Source organism: Ptychodera flava, chromosome 1 (assembly GCF_041260155.1).
Source record: "Ptychodera flava strain L36383 chromosome 1, AS_Pfla_20210202, whole genome shotgun sequence".
NCBI lineage: Eukaryota > Metazoa > Hemichordata > Enteropneusta > Ptychoderidae > Ptychodera > Ptychodera flava.
Window position 1 is genome coordinate 20,740,778 of NC_091928.1, and position 20,641 is coordinate 20,761,418.

The 20,641-nt window shown below is 38.3% G+C and overlaps 1 protein-coding gene across 3 annotated transcripts in view; it reads left to right on the forward strand.

Moving 5' to 3' along the window:
- The first annotated feature begins 10,452 nt into the window (after positions 1-10,452).
- The window catches only part of LOC139132619 (transient receptor potential cation channel subfamily M member 5-like), a 95,662-nt gene continuing 85,473 nt past the window's right edge, over positions 10,453-20,641 (forward strand). For all 3 annotated transcript variants that reach the window (XM_070698897.1, XM_070698907.1, XM_070698902.1), the window contains exon 1: positions 10,453-10,513. The gene's annotated coding sequence lies outside the window, so the exon portion shown is untranslated. The remainder of the gene's footprint in view (positions 10,514-20,641) is intronic.

A 20,641-nucleotide genomic window follows, 5' to 3' on the forward strand; every position in this document is an offset into this window, starting at 1 on the left:
CTGCATATAACATGTAAATATGCTGATGACATCATTTCTGGGCCGGGGTCTATCAAAATTATATCGTCAGCGCATTTATAGTTAACTCTACAAGCGGGGACGATCGTATAGCTAGTGTTTCTGCCATTGAAGTATCGTGGACTCAAAAGTTCTCATTTCAGATATGTTGACAACAATCCGTCCAAAACTGTGAGTTGGAGATATTGCAGCCACGTTCTTTGCACAGTACCAAACTTACCAGCAGGTGCTTTGATATTTATGCATACAGTATTTATGTATTTCCATGGATGTGCAAGCGAGCCGCTTGCATCTCCATAGTACTTCGAATCAGTGAACAGTTGTAAAACATTGTTTAAAACTGTATAAGGGAACTAATGTCTTGCTAAATGCATGAACGAAACGAAACGAAAAGAACGATACACGCTCTATGATTTGGCTAGACGCTGCAATGTTCGTTCTTCTCGTATGCAATCCTTTGTTCTGATTGGCTGAACGAAAACGACGACAGGGTTTTTGTTCCTTTCGTTCACATTCTTTTTCTTGATTGGTTTAACGAAAGTGACGAAAGATTTGTATATTCATTATGTCTGCATGGAAGGGCGAGCTGTTGTTAATCAAAATGCTGGCGCCTCGCTCTCATTATATGTTCACCATGTAATTTCACCCGTCTTTGAAATACAAGGAATAAAACTGAGCACAGATTGAAATACTTTCATGACGCGAGTTGAATGGAGGTCACGGTGCACGGTGCAGCTGGTGGATTTCATGTGCATGCCCTGCCGTGGCCACAATGTTGTATCATTTCACTCAGTGCACGTTTCTAATTTACCAGGAAATAATGCAAAGTTAAGAAAGTTGATAATTATGTTTACGAGATAGAACAATTTATTGTCGCGAGAGGTCGATTTTTTGAGAATTAAATTAACACGCGAACAAAGTAAATAATCATGAATAGTAATGATACAAACACTGATACGTAAACAATCCACAACATACATAACCCATACATAACGATTACACAACATGGGAATAATATCAAAACCAGTCGTTTTATTCACCAATAAGTTGCGTATAAAACTGAAATCTACGTACGTGGAGGAAACGATGGCGCTGCTTCGCCCGAACTTCAAATAAAATAGCATTTTATTGCTCACACATGAAAAAGTGTCTGCAACACAACAATATATAAAACGAAAATAAAACGAAGCAAATTAATAATAATAATAATAATTTATTTTTCTAAAGCGATTTCCATCAATAAAATATCAAACCGCTTTACAATAAAATACAAGATGAAAATACAATAATAATGAAAGTACCATAAAAATGCTCTGGTTAAAATACAACAAGTACATTAAAATACTCCGTTAAAAATACAAACTCTACAATGCAACATGATACGAACATCAAAACGATGACTTAATCATTATAGTACTTTCTGAAGAGATATGTTTTCAGAGATGTTTTAAAAGAGGCAACAGATAATCTAATTTCTTTGGTAAGGCATTCCATAAAGTGGGAGCAGCATTAGAAAAAGAACGGTAACCAAAATGTTTCTGTTCCAGTTCACCGGCTCCAAAATTGGTGTGAACGCTGAGCGTGTAAACCGTTTAGGAACGTGAACTGTGATAAGATCAGAAAGATAAGCAGGTGCTTGATCATGCAAAATTTTATACACAAAAAGAAGAATTTTGAAATTAATTCTAGCATGGATAGGCAACCAGTGAAGCTCACGTCTCACTGGTATTATTATTATTATTAGTAAAGCGAACTGACCGGCGTCGTTATTGTGCCCCAGAAAGCCCGATTGGATGAAGATTATATTGCATCGATTATCACCTATTTTCTGAGTAGCAATGCAATGATAATGTGCATAACCATTGTAAAAGTCACTCTGGTGTTCAACAGTTGGCCTATATATTTCGTGCAACGTTCCGTCAATTGTCCCAATTCAGTGCATTCGGAATGAACTCCCTCCCAGTTACCTCGTAAATCCTCTATTTCTTGCCGTGTTGGCCATCGCACCATACCGCGGAAATAGTGCCACATCATTGGTACAATATAGTGAATGTCCCGGCTAACAACTGACGTGCTTACCCTAAACCACGCACCTAGAGTGTCAATATTGAGATATTTCCTCAACCATATGAGTACCATCAGGATTCGTTGTTCTGATGACAACGTGTTATGTCGTCCGACACGTCTTGTAAGGCGTGGCGACAAATCGTCAATTATTTGCAATAGCGATTCCAGTGTTTCTCCACTCTGTAGCCATAAATTGGTAGGGTTGTCAAGGAGTTGCATCCATGCTTGCGGGTGGTAATACTGGGGCGGAAACTGGATCGTAGTTATCCGTGGCAGTTGTGGAGGCATTGGCAGTGACGCATGCAACGCAAGCAGTGTGTCCAGCAGAGGCATAGTAGCAGTCTGATACTCCACGGTAGACTGAAGGTTTAGAGGAGGTGACAATACCAGTATATATAATTCCAGATATCAAGCAATGATGACCAATATCTGAAAAAAGCAGTTCACGAGTAAACATGGTAAATCCAGTCATGACGATATATTTTTTGATGCTGCGTCAATACTGCAGAAATTTGTTATTATAGTTTATGCAGTGCGGACGATTTTCTCCATACGAGCAATCTTTTCGGTGATTGGTTAATAGAATAGTGTCTGGTGTATGCAAATTAAGGTATAAATATACATGTTGCTGATTAGGTAATAAGAAAAAGATGATACGTAACTTTATTGATTGGATGATGGCACGTGCTATAGACGAGGAAAGTGTCTGTCCACGAGTCTTTGAAAGTGTGACGATCAGCATTCTCAGCATGGCCGCGCCGACTTGTACTCGTATACGTATTTGCGTGCGAGAGCCTGAAATAACAATTATTGCTGACGGGTACACTATCTTCGATAATTACTACAACCGAATTTTTGAGTATGTCAGGGGTCGCGGCAATGAGCTCCCATTGCAAATTAGGGAAATGTACGCTACTGGTACAACAGCTACAATGAGGCGGAGAATTCGTGATGCAATATCAAGTAGAATTGCAAGTAGAATTGCAGAGTAAGTATCATGTAATGAAATTGTATTATTATCGCTACTATGGTGGAGGGGGTAAAGTATTGCATGTTTTAAAGAGAGTATAAGTTATTCTCTAAAATCGTAATGATCTTTGTTTCCATGGTAAAATCTACTGGTAAATTATTTTTACATAATACTTTGTAAATTATTATTGTACTTGGGCCTCAGCCCAAGTACATTTGTTTTCATTCCGTGGGAAAAAACTCTGTAAGGTATAACCATTTCTGGCTGAGACCAGGGAGGGCAAAATGTCTTGGCTTCATCTTTCTTGGCATAATAAATGGCGTAATGATGTTAACTGAATGGAAGTGCTGCTCTCAGCCAGTCTTGAATAAGTGAGATGTGAATATTAATGCTTCTCTATCTGAGTTTTTGCCACAAAATCTTCTGAATATAATCAAAATGTGCATCGAAATGCAACAATTAATGCACCCTCCGTTTCCTAGGCGATGGCACGACCCTTGCTACACCCACTGGACGAGCCAAAGTGGGAGGGGTAATTTCAGTTTGGTCGAACAAGAGGGCTCGAGACCAGAATTTAACATTTAAACTTGAAAATGTTTAATCGCTGACAAGATGTGGACTAGTGTTAACCAAGTAAAAGTGTAAAAAGGAAAGGTTTTATATCCCGGACACAATGAAAAACATTACGACTGGAAACTGTACCCCCAGTTGAGAATAGTAATGCCCACAGCGATGGAGAACACTTATCCTTGAGCTGAGAAAACCAGACCATCATTTCGAAATAGAGCTGCAGATTCGAGAAGCTCGTTCAAAATAGCTAGGTACACCCCATATAAAAGGGGTGGTTTCGAGTTTTGAGGGCAAATTTCGCCTCCTTCATATAAAAATCGTACGTTTGTTTTTCCAGGAGAACACACCATTTGACACAAAATTTGCATGTAAAGGGGTCGCTAGTAAGCACGTGGTCAAATCTGGCATAAGAAACAATATGAAATGTTGGGTAAAGCCAGTCCAAAATAAACTGATTTGAACTTTTGTGTTTTGTAATTTATACCACTGCAGTAACATTACCTTTTTTTGACAACATCACACAATGTAATACGTTTTGAAACTGAATACTCCGACGTATTCTGTGTCTCCTTTGCTAAAAAATACGGTATGCCGATTACTATGTAAGGAGATGATGACGTCAAGACAGATTTGTAGTGCGTTTGAACGTTTGGTCCTGGATGGTGCACGAAGTTTTGTCAAGGTAGCTTGTGTATTTATTTCCTAAATGGGAGAGAATAGGGTCGATCTAAACGAAGGCCGAAGAATGTTATGATACTCTGAGCGAGCTGAACTATTTGGCGGTCAGTATTGAATTTCAACTGCGTCACAAGTTTGCGAAATGAGTATTCCGTCGAACGGTCAACGAACGATATTTTAGAAATCTGGAGACATGGCACATCGCATTTTTATTTTAGTATTTTATATTTTACAAAAGATTTAAGAAGCAATGATTTTGTCGAAAATTCTGACAAAAATACAGGAAGATTTGATCGCGAACACATTTTCACTTGGGGTCAACTAGCCCTGCGTACGATGCTGTGTGTTCCGCTACAGCTAATCGCCCCGCTCACCACAGCCTTGCAAAGACCCGTACGTAGGGTCGGTGACTTCAAATCCATTTTGGGACTTAATGACGTAAAAAGCCAAATTACTGCCGAAATTCAGCGTTCTTGGGCCCAAGTCGTATCCCAGCCTACCTCAGCTACTCGATCGCTTCCAAAATGAGAGTCTTTTATTCACTTCTCGTAAATAACCGTCGATGTCGGCAACTCTCTCGCTAGCCCTGCGTACGATGCTGTGTGTTGGCTGTAGCACATAGCATCGTACGCAGGGCTAGGGGTCAACATGGGGTCGCAGCCATGTTGCCTCGAAACTTATTTCTGTCTGCACTCAAACTCAAAAATGTCAGATATGAACCTGAAAAATCGATGCAATTTTGTCAAACTTCGGCGAAATTTCAGCCTTTAGACAAAATTTCATCTAGGTAAGGTAAATTTACTGAAATTTGATCGACAAATAATCCTGAGCTTGAACGTGACAGCTCGCCTTCTCCGGGAAGTCAAGTATCCAGCTGCCCATACACAGTTGTACATATGGCCAGGTTTATGAGATTGTTTTCAAGCGACGGCGGCAGACCGTACGGGGCTCTGGATATGAACCTACCGCCGGTGTAGCTGTAATAACTGTTGCGTTGTTTTAGTGCCCACGGACGAAGTCCTGGGGGAGTTATAGGTTTGGTCATGTCAGTCCGTCCGTCCGTCCGTTCACGCAGATATCTCAGACATGCCCTGGTCAATTTCTTTCAAACTTTGCACAAGAATAGTACCCAACCCCATACAGATGCACGTCGATTTGTTTCACAATGCGATCGAATTTGGCCGTGTTAGAGGACTTTTTAGTTTACACCTCCATAGACTCCCATGTATAAGGCAGTTCTCCATAGACTCCCATGTAGGCCTATAAGGCCAAGAAAAATAAAAATTTAGTTTCTCATCGTATTCATATTGCCTAAAGGATGCAGTGACACAGTTTTTTGTCCCCACGGATAAAGTCCAGGGGGCTTATAGATTGGGTCATATCCGTCCGTGAGTCCATCAGTGAGTCCATCGGTTCACGCAGATATCTCAGACATTTTGACAACATATCATGTGACCTTGGTGACCTTTGACCTCAAATATACATTATTGTCCATAACTCAGTAACCACAAGTGCTAAACCTTTCATATTTGGTATGATGGGACACCTTATGACGCCACATATTGTACGCCATTATTTATGCGCATATCTAATTTTGAGCGAGCCAATAGAGCTAGAGGTCTGATTTTTGGTATATAAAGTTAACAATATAATTTGTTTGACAAAACGTCACGTGACCTCAATGACCTTTGACCTCAAATATACATATTTGTCCACAACTCAGTAACCACTAGTGCTACACCCTTCATATTTGGTATGATAGGACACCTTATGACACCATATATTGTACCTCATTAATTATGCGCATATCTTATTTTGAGCGAGCCAATAGAGCTAGAGGTCTGATTTTTGGTATATAGGAATAACTTGGCAATACAATTATTATGACGAAATGTGACGTGACCTCAATGACCTTTGACCTCAAATATATATATTTGTCCACAACTCAGTAACCACAAGTGCTACACCCTTCATATTTGGTATGATGGGACACCTTATGACACCACATATTGTACCTCATTAATTATGCGCATATCTAATTCTGAGCAAGCCAATAGAGCTGGATGTCCGATTTTTGGTATATAGGGATAACTATAGGGTAGAAATCTAAATATGCCCATCTAAATATTAGACATCTACCATTGAGAACAAAAGAAATTTGCTGTAATTTGAATATTTAAGGAGTTTAAGCAATTTCCACTATAAATAAAGAACCCCTGCCTCAAACTCCACAAAAGTTGCTAGACATATTTTGCCGTTGTCATGCCATTGCTTCGTTTAATAACCAGTTAATCAAATGCCTAATTGACAGGAGGAAATTCAAGACCATATTTGAATAGTAGTATATATTGTCCTCAAAATTACTCTATCACGGCCCAAGTACTCATTGCCTTCAGCAATACTGCCTTGTTATTATTGTTATTATTATTTATAGTCAAAGACACGTCCGGGAAAGAGAGATGCGATACGCACAGCAACACACGCCAGAACAACGACGACGACACCAACTGCAACATCACCACCACCAACAACAACAACCATTACATGTACCGATTCCTCCGTTGCTCGGCGAACAACAAGTAACGTTTACCGCCGCCACCTAAACCATCAATGTTAGTGCAACAAGTGGCGATTCCGCTTCAGCAACAACAACAACAACAACAACAACAACAACAGCAGCAACAGCAGCAACGACAACAGCAACAGCAGCAACATCAACAGCAACAGCAACTACGGAAACAAGAACGACAACATCAACATGTGCCACCTGGCCGCGAGATCCCGGTTCCAGGAGCACGGGCCAGCAACCGACGACCGCTTCGTAATATTGTTAGGGAAAGTAATGAGGCATATCTGGTTAGTATGCAGAGATTGACCATTATTTGAGATCAAATTGAGAGAACCCTCGAAATATAAACAATTCTTTATAGAGTTATCTCATTTTTATTATCATTTAAAAAAAACAGTATATTTCATTCTCATCTCTTTCTGTTTGAAGTGCATTATTCACGAATATAATATCTTTGGTCAACTTTGTATTAGAAGGCGTCCACACCCTACCCAACCCCTCGCACCCATTCTAACTCCGCCACTGTCTGGTTAATAATTATAGCGAGGCTCGAACATTTAAGGTCCGCCGCTCACCACACACCCCTAGTCATCTCATCTCAATTCACACAATTACGTTCAGATTTGTACAGATTTAATGACTGAGATTCCACCAATGTGTGCCTGAAAAAGTGTGCCATCGCAATCGTAGAACCACGTACACCTAGGAAAGCTTTAACCTCTAACTCATGTTCAGAACAGTGATCGCCCATCGATATGAGCGTATCAGTAACTCAGACAGGAACGATACATACATTCCATAAATCAATCAATATTTATGTAAATCAATCAATCAATCAATCAATCAATCCGGAAACAACTACGAACTTGCTGACATGGTCTTGCCCGTTCTCGTTTTAAAATTTTAGAGTGTTCAGTGTCAATTGTTTTTCCCGAACAAAGAAAACCCTCGCTTCAGTTTCTTAGCTGGATAACATCTTTGATAACATTGGACTTTCACTTTTTCAATTTTTTGTTCAAGACATGGATATATTTGTCCACGCTTAATTTATTTTTGCTGTTATGGTGTGTACATACCTAAAATTCACCCAAACTGCCACAAAATTACACTATTCAATAGCTAAATTTCAAGTTTCTACAACAGGAGGACTGACCACCCTCCCCATGATCACTGCTTGGTTGCATCTTTACACTTCATGTCACAAGCTATCCTTTTTTTCAGTGTCGCTGAAAAGTTGATTTTGAAATTTCATATACTGGTTTAAGCTTATTGCTGTTTCAATGTGCCGTGAAATTGTCTTTAAATAAAATTATATAACAGCTTTGTCAATACAGAGAAGTTTGTAATGATACCCCCATATTTACTGATAATGTATTCATATGCAGATATGTCAATTATTGTGTTTTCTACATCTATGAATTCCCTGGCGTTGCCAAAACTGCAAAATAATAATTAAATATACTCCTTCCAGATCTTAATAGGCTCAAGTAAACTTTGCACGCCATAATGTACTCGGCTTCGTTTTGTACATTTATTTGTGCAAAGTTTCCTTTCGTCCCAAGGGTGCCGTCATCATTTACGGCCTTGGAGTTGGATTGATGTGAGGGGGTCACTGAAAAATTGAAAACTTCAAGGAAGTTGCTCAAAATATGGAGAGGAAGAAGCGGGGCGTTATTCATTTTTTTGTGCGAAATAAATTGAAACACTTCCCAGATTGCACCATTGCACACATCAATTTCTCAAAATTTTCGATGCAAGAGGGGTGACACCCCGTCTTGTACTTTCCCCCTTGGAGTGTTCTAAAAGTTTAACTAGTAAAAGACAAATTATAAATACCTTACACATTGCACCATTGCGCACATCAATTTCTCAACATTGCCCATGCAAGATAGCGGACAGTCCCCCTTAGGCTTTCCCCCTACGCCTCTCGCGTGTTCTCCCCATGTACTTTTGAATTCTGCCTTGTCAGATATCTTAGTGAAAACCCTGTCATAATACATATACAAATTAAAAAATACTATATGGTTGTGATACTGGTTATAGCGTGAACTTTTATATCTGCATTTTGTTGTCACTTTGAATTTCATTTTGTTGGTTTCATCTTTTTCAACCGTCATGAGATAACCGATGATAATCTACCAGGGTACAGCAGTCTTTACTATTACTGTATTTTTGTAATTTAATACTTGTATATATTATTTAACTTTTCTAAGTGGGTTAACGTTGGGGGAGTCAGTCAAAATTTCTGAATTAGAGAAGGGGTTACTTTAATCCATCATGGTTGGCAGGGGGTTACTCCAAATTTTGGAGTTTCCGATGAAATCCCTCCCACCCCCGGCTCCCTCATGGTACCTGGGGAGGCGCACTATTCCGTAAATGTTAAATTATTAATGACTGCTAGAAAAAAATAGTTATCACTTTTATATATATACAGGCATCAAAATCGAGATGGGGAGGGTAATGAATTTAGGGAAACCTAAAGTTTTTGGGAGAGTCACCATTTTCCACTCACTCAGTTTTTCAATCGCACCACCCCAGCCCAGCCGATGTTATATGATCACCTGTACGTATGAAGCATGCCCATGAAACCATCTCGACATGACAAACATGCCTCTACAAGAATTGTCGAAAATGTCATTTATTTTCAACCTGTAAAATGACTTATTAGGAGTTTCTTTTAATTTGACTATGTGAATTTCAAGCAAGACTAAAGCAAATGTAGTTTAGATCAGTCGAGCTTCAAAGGAAAACCAGGGGGTCAGGTCCCTATGGTTGTAATTAATCACCGCGCGCCCGCTCGAAGCAAATGCATTTCACTACAAAGCGAATGTCCTCCATGAGAGTTGCATTGAAGTTGACTCAAAGAATTTACATTTCACGAGTTGCATTGATCTTCGCGGGTGTTCCATTTAGGTTCGTGAGAGTTGCATGAAGGTTAGCGAGATGCATGGAGGTCCGTGAGAGTTGCATGGAGGCCGGTGAGAGTTGCATGCGGTTTGGCTCAAAATGTTAGCTGTTAAATTTCGCCTGGATTACCTGGATTACGCGCCATACTCATGGTTTTGTTTGCGCCTTGGTTCATTCGAATTCCGATTTTAACCTTTTGGACAACTTACTCGCTTTCGCTTGCAATTTCATTTAGTGTTCCAGGAAGACGCCGATAAAACAATTCGAAGAATAACTTAGGGACAGTCCATTTATGACTGTAGCGAGACCGCATACAGTAATATTGGACCATTTAGAGCATGCTTACTCGGCAGAGTGTCCAGTGGTTCGCTGGTCATCGTCTATCAATTCATTTTAAGCTGAAACACTTATAAAGAAACTAAGACCGATAATGAAAAAAAAAACGTCTCGTACGTCTCGTGACGTTGTTTGCCTCCAGAGTACGGCAAGTAACCGAGATAACACCAACAAAAGCGGCGGCAGATTAGGAATCAAGATAAAATTATTTTGAATTGTGGATGTCCCCACCCCAACGATATATTTTACTGTCACCTACAACACTATACATTTTGCAACCATGGAAACATTTCGTAAACATATATATGAAAGGAAACATTGCCGTAAACAGAACAAGCGACGTCGCCGACTAGAAGACATCAAATCTGAAGCTTGCAACCTACTTGTTTCAAATACAGGTAGAGTACATTTTAACTATTTTTTATGTTCTTCTTCAAGTGTTTTAATACCAGGCCGCTGGATTGTTAGCTTACTAGCCCTACAAATAAAGGTCACTGGCAAGGATCCCTATTTTTCGGACCAGTTGCTACCGACCTCTGACTCATGTTACATTGCGAATGCATCAAAGTACGGTTGTACACTTAGTTAAAAAGGCTAGCTCACAACCGAGCCCTTGACACACGTGAAGACCAAAAAATTTCCATTCTTGTATGTCCTAAGTCTTTTCGAACAGCTTGAATCGCTCTTTGCCAATATAAGCTTCGTTTGCAATTTTTTCTAGTGAGATATGCTCAACGGAATAATGACGAAAATTCGATTTTAGGAGGATTTTGTTAATGTAATAGTTTTATTAATTGTGCTTCTGTTTGAACACAGACGCACATTCTTTCATCTATGTGTCCTTGTACGTGATAGGCGAGACAAGCGAGGTCAGGGTATGTTTACACTGCTATATTAAATTAAGTATAGTGCACGCCATTGGGCCTATTATCAAATTTCTGCTAAGAACATTGAGGTAGCTCGTTCATAATACGATATGATGACGGTAATACAAACTAAGATGTGGCGTGACTTTTAAGAATGTGAACATACTATCAGTAAGTTGTCGATTTTTGGATTGAATATATCTCGACAAGAAAAGCCTTACGATTGATAAAATCCAAATTTTGAGTTACAAAATAAGCGCGACTCGCTTTTCTCAAAATAACCAAAGTAGACAAAAAAGCACTATAACGAAAGAATTTTTTTAAAAAGAAAACAGTCAACCACATCAATAGCCCTTTCACAGAGGTGAGCTGCACAGGTATTTGATTTATGTCGCTGTCACATTGTAATACCAACTCATTACTCAAAGACTCACTTGTCGTCAGATGGTCTGTAGTTATATTGACGCCGACAAAGATAAAATTGAAACCGACAAAAGGCTAATATTTCGAATGCCCTGATAAAAGTTTGATAAACTCTGATTTAACTGATGTAAAGAGTTTTCTGAAACGAAGGCCTACTTGGCTATCGCTAGAACAGTCTAAGACTGAGAGAGGTCATCACAGCGTGAACTGAGCCAAATTAGCCTTCCGGAGGGAGAATTAACAGGTGACCAAGGGAAATTTTGTTTACACTTAGCTTTCCGGTATACTATTTTAAAAGTAAGGTGTATGATGCTCAATGATAAAGATCTTACATTAATTCATTTACAATAAGATAAAACGCCTGTTATTCAAATTAACGCATTTGGGCAATCATCAGGCTAATTGACGTACGCTTTGATGAATTCCATCAACACGGATATTTTTACGGATAATACTACCTTTAACTTTAAGTAATAAAGTTATACCTAGCATGTTTATATTTTTTCACTCTTAAACGAAAAGTGGCTTTTCGTAAATATGGATATGTAAAGGAATATTACCATATACAGAACAATAATCATAATCATAATCTTTATTTCTTATATAGTGCATTACATATTCAAATATCTCAATGCGCTTTACATTAAAGACAAACAAAAGAGTGACAAATGATATCAGTAATTTTAAAATGTTCAATAAAAGTAACAGCTTGAAAAACTCAAAAAATTGTTAAATAGATCAACAAATAAAACTCAGGTATAAAATGACTTAAAAGGGTATAAAACTCGTGTATAAAACGACTTAAAAAGGTAATTTTTTAACCCGACTTTAAAATTATCAAGTGACTGAAATGCACGAAGGTGCGACGGCAAAGAATTCCACAAACGAGGCGCACATATTGAAAACACCCTATAACCATAGTAAGCTGTGAGACCAATGGGTTGATGTAACTTAATTTCCCCATTTGAAAATGAACGCAATGTATGACTCGTACTACGTCTAATCAAAAGCTCATGAAGGTAAGACGGTACATAACTACAAAGAACTTTGAAAGTAATACAAAGAAATTTAAATTGAATACGTTGTTGAACAGGGAGCCAATGAAGGTCCCGAAGAATGGGAGTAATGTGATCACATTTTCTCTTCTTGGCAACAAGTCGAGCTGCCGAATTTTGAATTGTTTGCAGTTTGCGTATTTCAAATGAAAAGTAAACTGTTGCAATAATCCAGGCGAGATATTATAAAAGCATGTATGAGTTTCTCAGTTGAAGGCTGATCAAGTATATTTAAGCAATAACCACCGCCGCAGGAGGGTATACACGAGATTTTGGTACAATGCGCGACATATAGCACGAGCCGATAGGCGAGTGCTATATGGAGCGAATTGTACCAAAATCTCGTGTATACCCGACTGCGAAGGGGTTTATTACTACTACAGTGGAATTTGATCTAGTGTCCGTTTTGCCTTGCAGAGCTCGACAAGTCTACATGTTGCTTATCATTAGAAAAGTAAACATTTGCAACAAATTGAGTCTTTGATGTTAGATAATACAGCGCGCGCGGCGAACGTTTCCCATACACTGTCTAGTCCACACTCATTACAGTCGTTTCAGTATGCCACTCATGCACAACAAACTTGACACCGCACTATAGCTATAGCACATCATCAAAGTTTTCTTTCAGCTATTTGTGTACTTTGATTTGGGAAATACAACTCAGACAAAAGTCACTGGCATATTTTTCGAGTGTCGGATCTATATCTCGAGGAAAGTCCTCAACATCAACCGGACTGACTCTGGGCGTTTTATTATAGTAGAACATTGTATTTCTTCAGCAAGGTAAAGAATAGTTTGAATACAGAGAGATATCACCGTCCCCTCCATGCTAACCCGTTGCCGTGTATGATGCCGTCCGGGAAATTAAGTGCCAAAATACAGTGAATTATTTCAGAAACACTGGGTGTGTTATTCAATGGCACAAAATGTACCGTGTTGATTGAATTGCACTTGCATGTGCAAAATCAACTTTTCTTCAAGTCTATTTTGTAGCTCAGAGAAATGTCAATTGAGAAAGTTTCATATAGCTGAGACAAAAGAGAAAGTGGGATTAAAGTTTCATGCAGGAGTGTTTAGCATTTTCTGGTTGACAATATTCAGTGTTGTATCGTGTCAAACTTGTTGATAGAGTAGACTGCACTGGCAATGCTACAGACTGCATGCTGAAGGAACTGTTGTCGTGATTGCTGACATCGAGAGGAGAAGAAAAGTTTTTTTAAAAAAGAATTTACTTGTTTCTTCATAAAGTTCCCAATTTAAAAGTAAACACCTAAAAGAAAACTGGTGATGTGCATGCAGTGCAGTGTTATGCTTGTTGAGTGACATGCTGAAGGCGAGTCCCAAAACCCGGACCGAGACGAGTCGAGACGAGACCATAATGACCCCTCAGGCCAGGCGTTGTAAATACATCATATATACAACACTACAGAAAGCTTGCAGTTTATTGAGAGTGTCAAAGATTGATGCACAAAGCAAGATATAGCACAATCAACGATTGGAACAACTGAAAAAAGATTTGTTGGGGTTTTTTCAACGAGTTCAAGGCGAGCTCGAAACATGCGAACTGCGTCAGCATTTTGGCCGAAGCGGTAAGCGCCAGATTGAGATTCTACTATGATATCTACTGTGAATTCAAAATAGGTAACCTTGTATTAGAAACATACATACAGGAGATTTAAGTAATCATTTTGTAGAAATTAGATTCACCATTTATGAACACATTATAGGAAAGTAAACTGAGAGCTCATATGTTTAATTTTATTACATTGGCTCTGCACCAATTTTTCTACATTACCGATAGTACATTCATGTATGTTATGTGTGTGGAATTTGAGGCAGCCTCAGATTAAGCTTCAGATTCGGAGGGCTATGTAACCACTGACTAGAATGTACGAAAATGAACAAGCATAAGGGACTGGTCAGTTTCTTCGGCCTGGGGGGGGGGGGGGCGGTGGATTTTTTTTGCCGACGTCAAAAAGTGGCTGACCCCCCTATTCCAAATTTCGAAAACATGGTGACCCCCCCCCGCACGCGACAACTGTAAAACAAAAGGTGGACATAATATATATATATATATATATATATATATATATATATATATATGTATATATATATATTATACAGTACATTTTGAACGAGTTGTGAATGTATTTCACATTTTCTATGCTTAACCAGATGTCCTGAACAGAAATGGATGTCAATCATTAAAGCCCCAGTATTTGTAACTTTTAACCTTTTTATTGTTCGAAATTACATGTTATTCTCTTACATCCATCGTGAAATGTTGTTCAGTAAAGAAATAAGCCAAATTTGTGCTCAAGAGTTGACTCAAATATTAATATTTCAAAATATAGTTATTTTCATTCGGCTAGAACCAAACAACATAGAAAGGCACGCTCACCCTCTGGAGGAGTTGCATTTTATTTTAGAGATATTTTTACTGCTGGTATTACGCAGATGGAAAGTAGTTCTGAAGATTTTATTTGGGTTCGTTTAGATAGTAAATTTTTTAACTTAGTTGATGATATCTTTATTTGTACCCTATATTTTAGTCCACAAGGGTCAAGTATTTTTAGCTGGAAAGAGTCAAACCAGTTTCAGCTGTTGGAAAAAGATATTGCAAAATTTTCAAAAAAGGGGGCAATTATTCTCACTGGAGATTTCAATGCACGTACTAAGAATATACAGGAGGTTGCAATTTATGAACAAGACGACTATCATTTATCAAATGCAGACATTGCATTCAAAAAACGAAATTCACAGGATATTTCAATGAAAAATTATTATGGTGACCAACTTTTAGATCTGTGCATGGCCACCGATATGGTAATTCTTAATGGGAGATGTATTGGAGACAGTATTGGAAAATTCACCTGTCACCAAAGGCATGGCAGCAGTACTGTGGACTATAGAATCGTCAGTACTAACTTATTTAGCAAAATTCTATTTTTAAGGTTCACCCACTTAACATTTCTATATCAGATCATTGCCAAACTGAATTTCAGTTACAAACTAACGCCTACTTAAATAATGTAGATACTAATATAAAAATTAATCAAGATAGACGTAGCAATGATTTTACTTTTGTATGGGACAGCGACTCTAGGTATTACTTTTATGAAGCATTACATAATCCACACATTGCATCACTCATTAATAATTTTAACAAAACAAATTTTGATGTCACAATACAGTCAGTTACAACCCTTTTCAGAATTAGAGCGCGAAGCCACTGCAGTGAACTGCAATAAAACTGCTCACACTAATTAGTTTCAGCTGTAGCCAGCTGGCAAAGTCGACAACATTGTATGTCCCATGCAGACAGTTTGTCTGGGGAAGTTGAAATAAAAAAGATTTGTACATGGACCAGTGCATGGTAATGTTACATTGTATCTTAATCTTGAACACAGGGTGCCAATCGTAAACTCTCATTTACAATTCGAGCCTCAGACAGAGCTAGTTTTGCCTTTGTACAAGCAGACTTTTTGGTCTTTATCAAGTAGCCTTGTTCAACACCAAAGTGGCCACGGCTACAGCTGAAACTAATTAGTGTAAGCAGTTTTATTGCAGTTCACTGCAGTGGCTTCGCGCTCTAATTCTGAAAAGGGTTGTATATACAGCTTGTGCAATGTTATCAAACATATTCCTACAAACAGCAGGAGCTAGTCTCCATAAACGCATTATAAGGAAAAAAAGGACAAAAGGGCAAGAAGTTAAGCACCTCTAGGAAACCAAAGTGGTATACCAATGATCTTGGTAATTTAAAAAATGATGTTTACAAATTATCAACTAAGTTGAGCAGAGACCCATATAATACTGAATTACGGAGCTCGTGCTACAATTTAAAGAAACAATATAAACGTCTAGTTAAAACAAAGAGAAGAGAATTTAAAAGTCAGATTTTAAACAAATTAGACAGCTTGGGGAAATCGAACCCAAATAAGTACTGGGAGCTGATTAATGAGTTGAAATCAGATTCACAAAATAATAGCAGTGAACACGCACCAATTGAAAAAGAAAGGTGGTACAGTCATTTTAAGGCACTTAATACAAAGGTAGATTTGCCATTAATAGATGAGAATGTCATGATAGATCAACAGAGGCTGGGAACACAGATCTCAGCTTTGGACAAACCCATTTCTGAATTAGAAATTCAAAAAGCCATCAGTACTTTAAAGAACAGGAAAGCCCTAGGTATGGATAAAATAACAAATGAAATGATAAAGCAAGTAGACATGTATTAATTAAACAAATCAAAACTCTTTTCAACATAATCTTAGCTAGCGGTCACTTTCCTGATGCATGGAATACAGGCATTATTGTACCGATATATAAAAAGGAGACAAAAATGACCCGAGAAATTACAGAGGGATAACATTGCTAAGTACAATTAGTAAACTTTTTACTTCAGTTCTAAAACAAAGACTAATTACTCATATTAAAAATGAAACCTTATAATTAGGGAACAAATTGGCTTATGCCAGAGTTTAGTACATGTGATCATATATTTGTTTTAAAACAATTACTTACAAAGTATCTGAGTAAGGGGAAATATATCTTTGGCTGTTTCATAGACTTTCAGAAAGCCTTTGATTCAATTTGGCATGTGGGGCTTCTACACAAACTAATAAAGTATGGTATCACAGGGAAATTTTATAACATCATTAAGTCAATTTATTTAAATTCGAAGGGTTGCATTAGGGTGAAAGAGGGACTCACTGAACAGTTTCCCATGGAGAGAGGAATAAGGCAAGGTGACGGCTTAAGCCCACTGCTTTTTAACCTATACATTAATGACATAAAAGATTCGCTTAATTGTGTCACCAATGACCCACCAACTTTATTACGGAGTACTTTATCATGTCTACTTTATGCCGATGACTTACTTCTACTATCTGAGACACCTACGGGGCTACAGAATGCTATAAATTCAATAGGGCATTATTGTGAAAAATGGCATTTAGGCATAAACATTCTCAAATCAAAAATCATGGTTTTCAACAAATCGGGGAAAATTTTCAACAAATTGAAATTTACTATACATGGTAATGAGTTGGAAAATGTGTCAACATATACTTACCTGGCATAAAGTTAAATATTACAGGAAAACTAAACAGAGCACAAATTGATTTGAAAAACAGAGCTATGAAGGCATGTTTTAAATTGAGACAGTTACTCTTTGCAGAGTCAAATATTCCAATTAAGGTCCATTTACAAATGTTTGATGCCATGATAAAACCTATTCTGCTATACTGTACAGAAGTATGGACTGCAGACATATGCACAAATGCAAAAACCATACTCACAAACTTAACAAACACAATTGAAAAGTTGCACATTAAATTTTGCAAGCACATACTTAAAGTGAATAACAAAGCATCCAACATAGCATGTTTAATGGAACTGGGTAGATATCCTCTAATTGTTTCAAGCATAACACAAATGGTCAAATATTGGTTAAAAATAAGTAAGAAAGCAGATACAACACTGACTCGTGAGGCTTATGATCTGGGTTGTCAACTGGACAATGCACATACAGATAATTGGGTGTCAGGAATTAAACAATCGTTGCTGCTCGTAAATATTGGAGATGCCATGAATGTAAAGATAGAAAATGACAAACAGTTTAAAACTAATTTTAATGTAAAAGTTAAACAGCTATTTGAAAAATGTGCATTTGAATTGATTCATGATGATACCAGACAAGGGCACCATAAAAATAAACTTCGCACATACAGAGAGTTGAAAAAAGATTTCTCTCTCGAAAGCTGCCTTCATATTATAAAAAACCCAGATCACAGGTCAGCCCTGTGCAAGTTACGCATTAGTGCACATATACTACACATTGAAACAGGTAGATATAGAAACCTTGATGTCATAGACAGAGCATGCCCAATTTGCCGAAACAAACAAGTAGGAGATGAGATACATTTTCTTTTTCATTGCAAAGGATACACAGACATCAGGCATGATTTTTTCAGTAAACTAAACATTTGTAAAAACGCATTCAGAGGCACACAAGACCTTGTAAGCATCTTTTCAAGGACAGATAAAGCATCACTATGTGAATTGGGAAAATACATACATACATGTTTTAAACTCAGACAAGACAAAATGAAAAAGACAAAGTAAACTATTTATGAATCTTTAATATGTTGACCTCATGTATAGATATTTATATATATATATATATTATATATACTCTTTCATTGTTGTTTTTTGCAAAACCTTTATTGTACTTTATGATCAAGATCCCAACTGGGATACGATTTCAATAAAGGTTTACTTTACTTTACAAACGTTAAATATTGCCCGATCTAGTTGGATTGCCGCGCGGGTTTGTTGACAACTTGTAGGCTGTGCACATGACCGAGAACGCCGATACTGATGACATCATTGAGCCTGCAACATTCCAGGGGCCATGCCATTCACACCACACCTTCTGGGTAATCGCCCATGGTCGCCGGCCAACTGGTAAATTTCATGAATTTCTCAAAATCATCACAAAACATGTTTTGAAGGCTGATATACCGATTTTTCGTATTTTTGACCTTGACCCAAAATTTGGAGGGGAAAGTAGAGCTGTTCGTAACTGCCCTCCCACTGGCATGAACGGAAAATGTGCCCTCCCACTGAATTTTGATGCCCGCTGCCCTCCAGTATCTATAGTCTGCCCGCTCCCCACTCCCCACAACATTTCAAGCTCCCCTCTGCCCTCTCCCCACTACTGAAATGTCGCATTGCCAACTAGATGCCTACCAGGCAACCCAGATTAACGCAAACCGTGGTAGCAGCTGACAGTATAGCTGAGAACATTGCCCCCCTCTAAGTTAGGCGCTAAATCTCCCCTCAAGTTCTATCAACCACGCCGCTTTCCCCTCCCTCTACGTATCTTCCGGTGCCCACTGTCAAAAGTTTTCTCCCCGTCCACGGAAAATAGTGAAATTTCTTCCCCGCCCACAGTAAATATAGCTTTTTCTCCCCGCCCGCTGATTAGTTTTGAAATTTGCCCGCCCGATGAAAAACTTCGCACGAACACCTTTTTGCACGAACAGCTTAGTTGGCGGCACCTGCTGAATGACCTGCGAATGGTTTTATTTTGTTCTTCTCTATTCAAATACGTACTGCTACTGTGTTTCAGAGGATACAGAACTTAGGCTCACATTCTATTCTGGTACAGTGTGCGTTATATACGGATAATTCAAACTGCAGTCGGCAGTGCACCGATGTGCACCCTGCAGTTGGTCACTCAGAACTCCGGGTACCGATGTAAAATCAAGATGACACTATATACACTTGGCTCACTTCTGAAGGCAAATAGCTATCAAAATTGAGTAACTTGAAGTAATAAATTTCAGCTGATTGTCGCTTTAACGGCAAGGTGATCGCGAAATCGAAGCAACATAGTTTAGCAATGTATGGTAGGCTGTCGAATGCAGTGAACGCGATGGCCTATGGCAGCAATTAAGGGAACCGTCATTATTTACGACCTGGGGGTCATCTAAAAATTTAAAGCTAATAAGGGGGTGCTCAAAATGTTTTTTCTTTGTCTTACTCTGTGCTCAATGACATAATGATTAGTTGATAATATATATTTTACTCTGATACATGTTTAATAAAAAGAAAATAAATACTTTAACAGAACAATAAATATCAACTAGATGAAGCAAGGCAAAAAACTACAAGTAGCTGCTACAACTAGTGTTACGACTGACTTTTCGTAACTTGTAATTGTCGATGGATCGTCACTCACTCAAAGTCACACAATCGAGAGGTACTACGGGGAATCGTAATACTTTCAGTAACTGGAACGCACATCAAGTAGTCAGTTTAACTCACCACTTCAGATCTTTATTACTAAGGCAGAGCGGCACCAAGTCCGTACTCAGGATACAATCGTCGATCAGCAAAAACTCTCCCAAAAGTTCTAAGTCCCGTCCTCCGTTCTCTCCGAACTATCAAAATCATCAGCTTTTATACATTTCATCAAAATTATATCACGTTTTGACTCCATGTGACATACGTTCATTGCACGTAATGTCACTCGTGTACTTACAACGTGAAAGAGTAATAAAACCATAAAAGTTATACAAGTTATGAAAGTCGGTAAAAGGTCAAGGTAATAAAATCCTAAAATATCGGTAAAAGGTCAAAATGTCATCATTTCAAGGCGTTACACTCT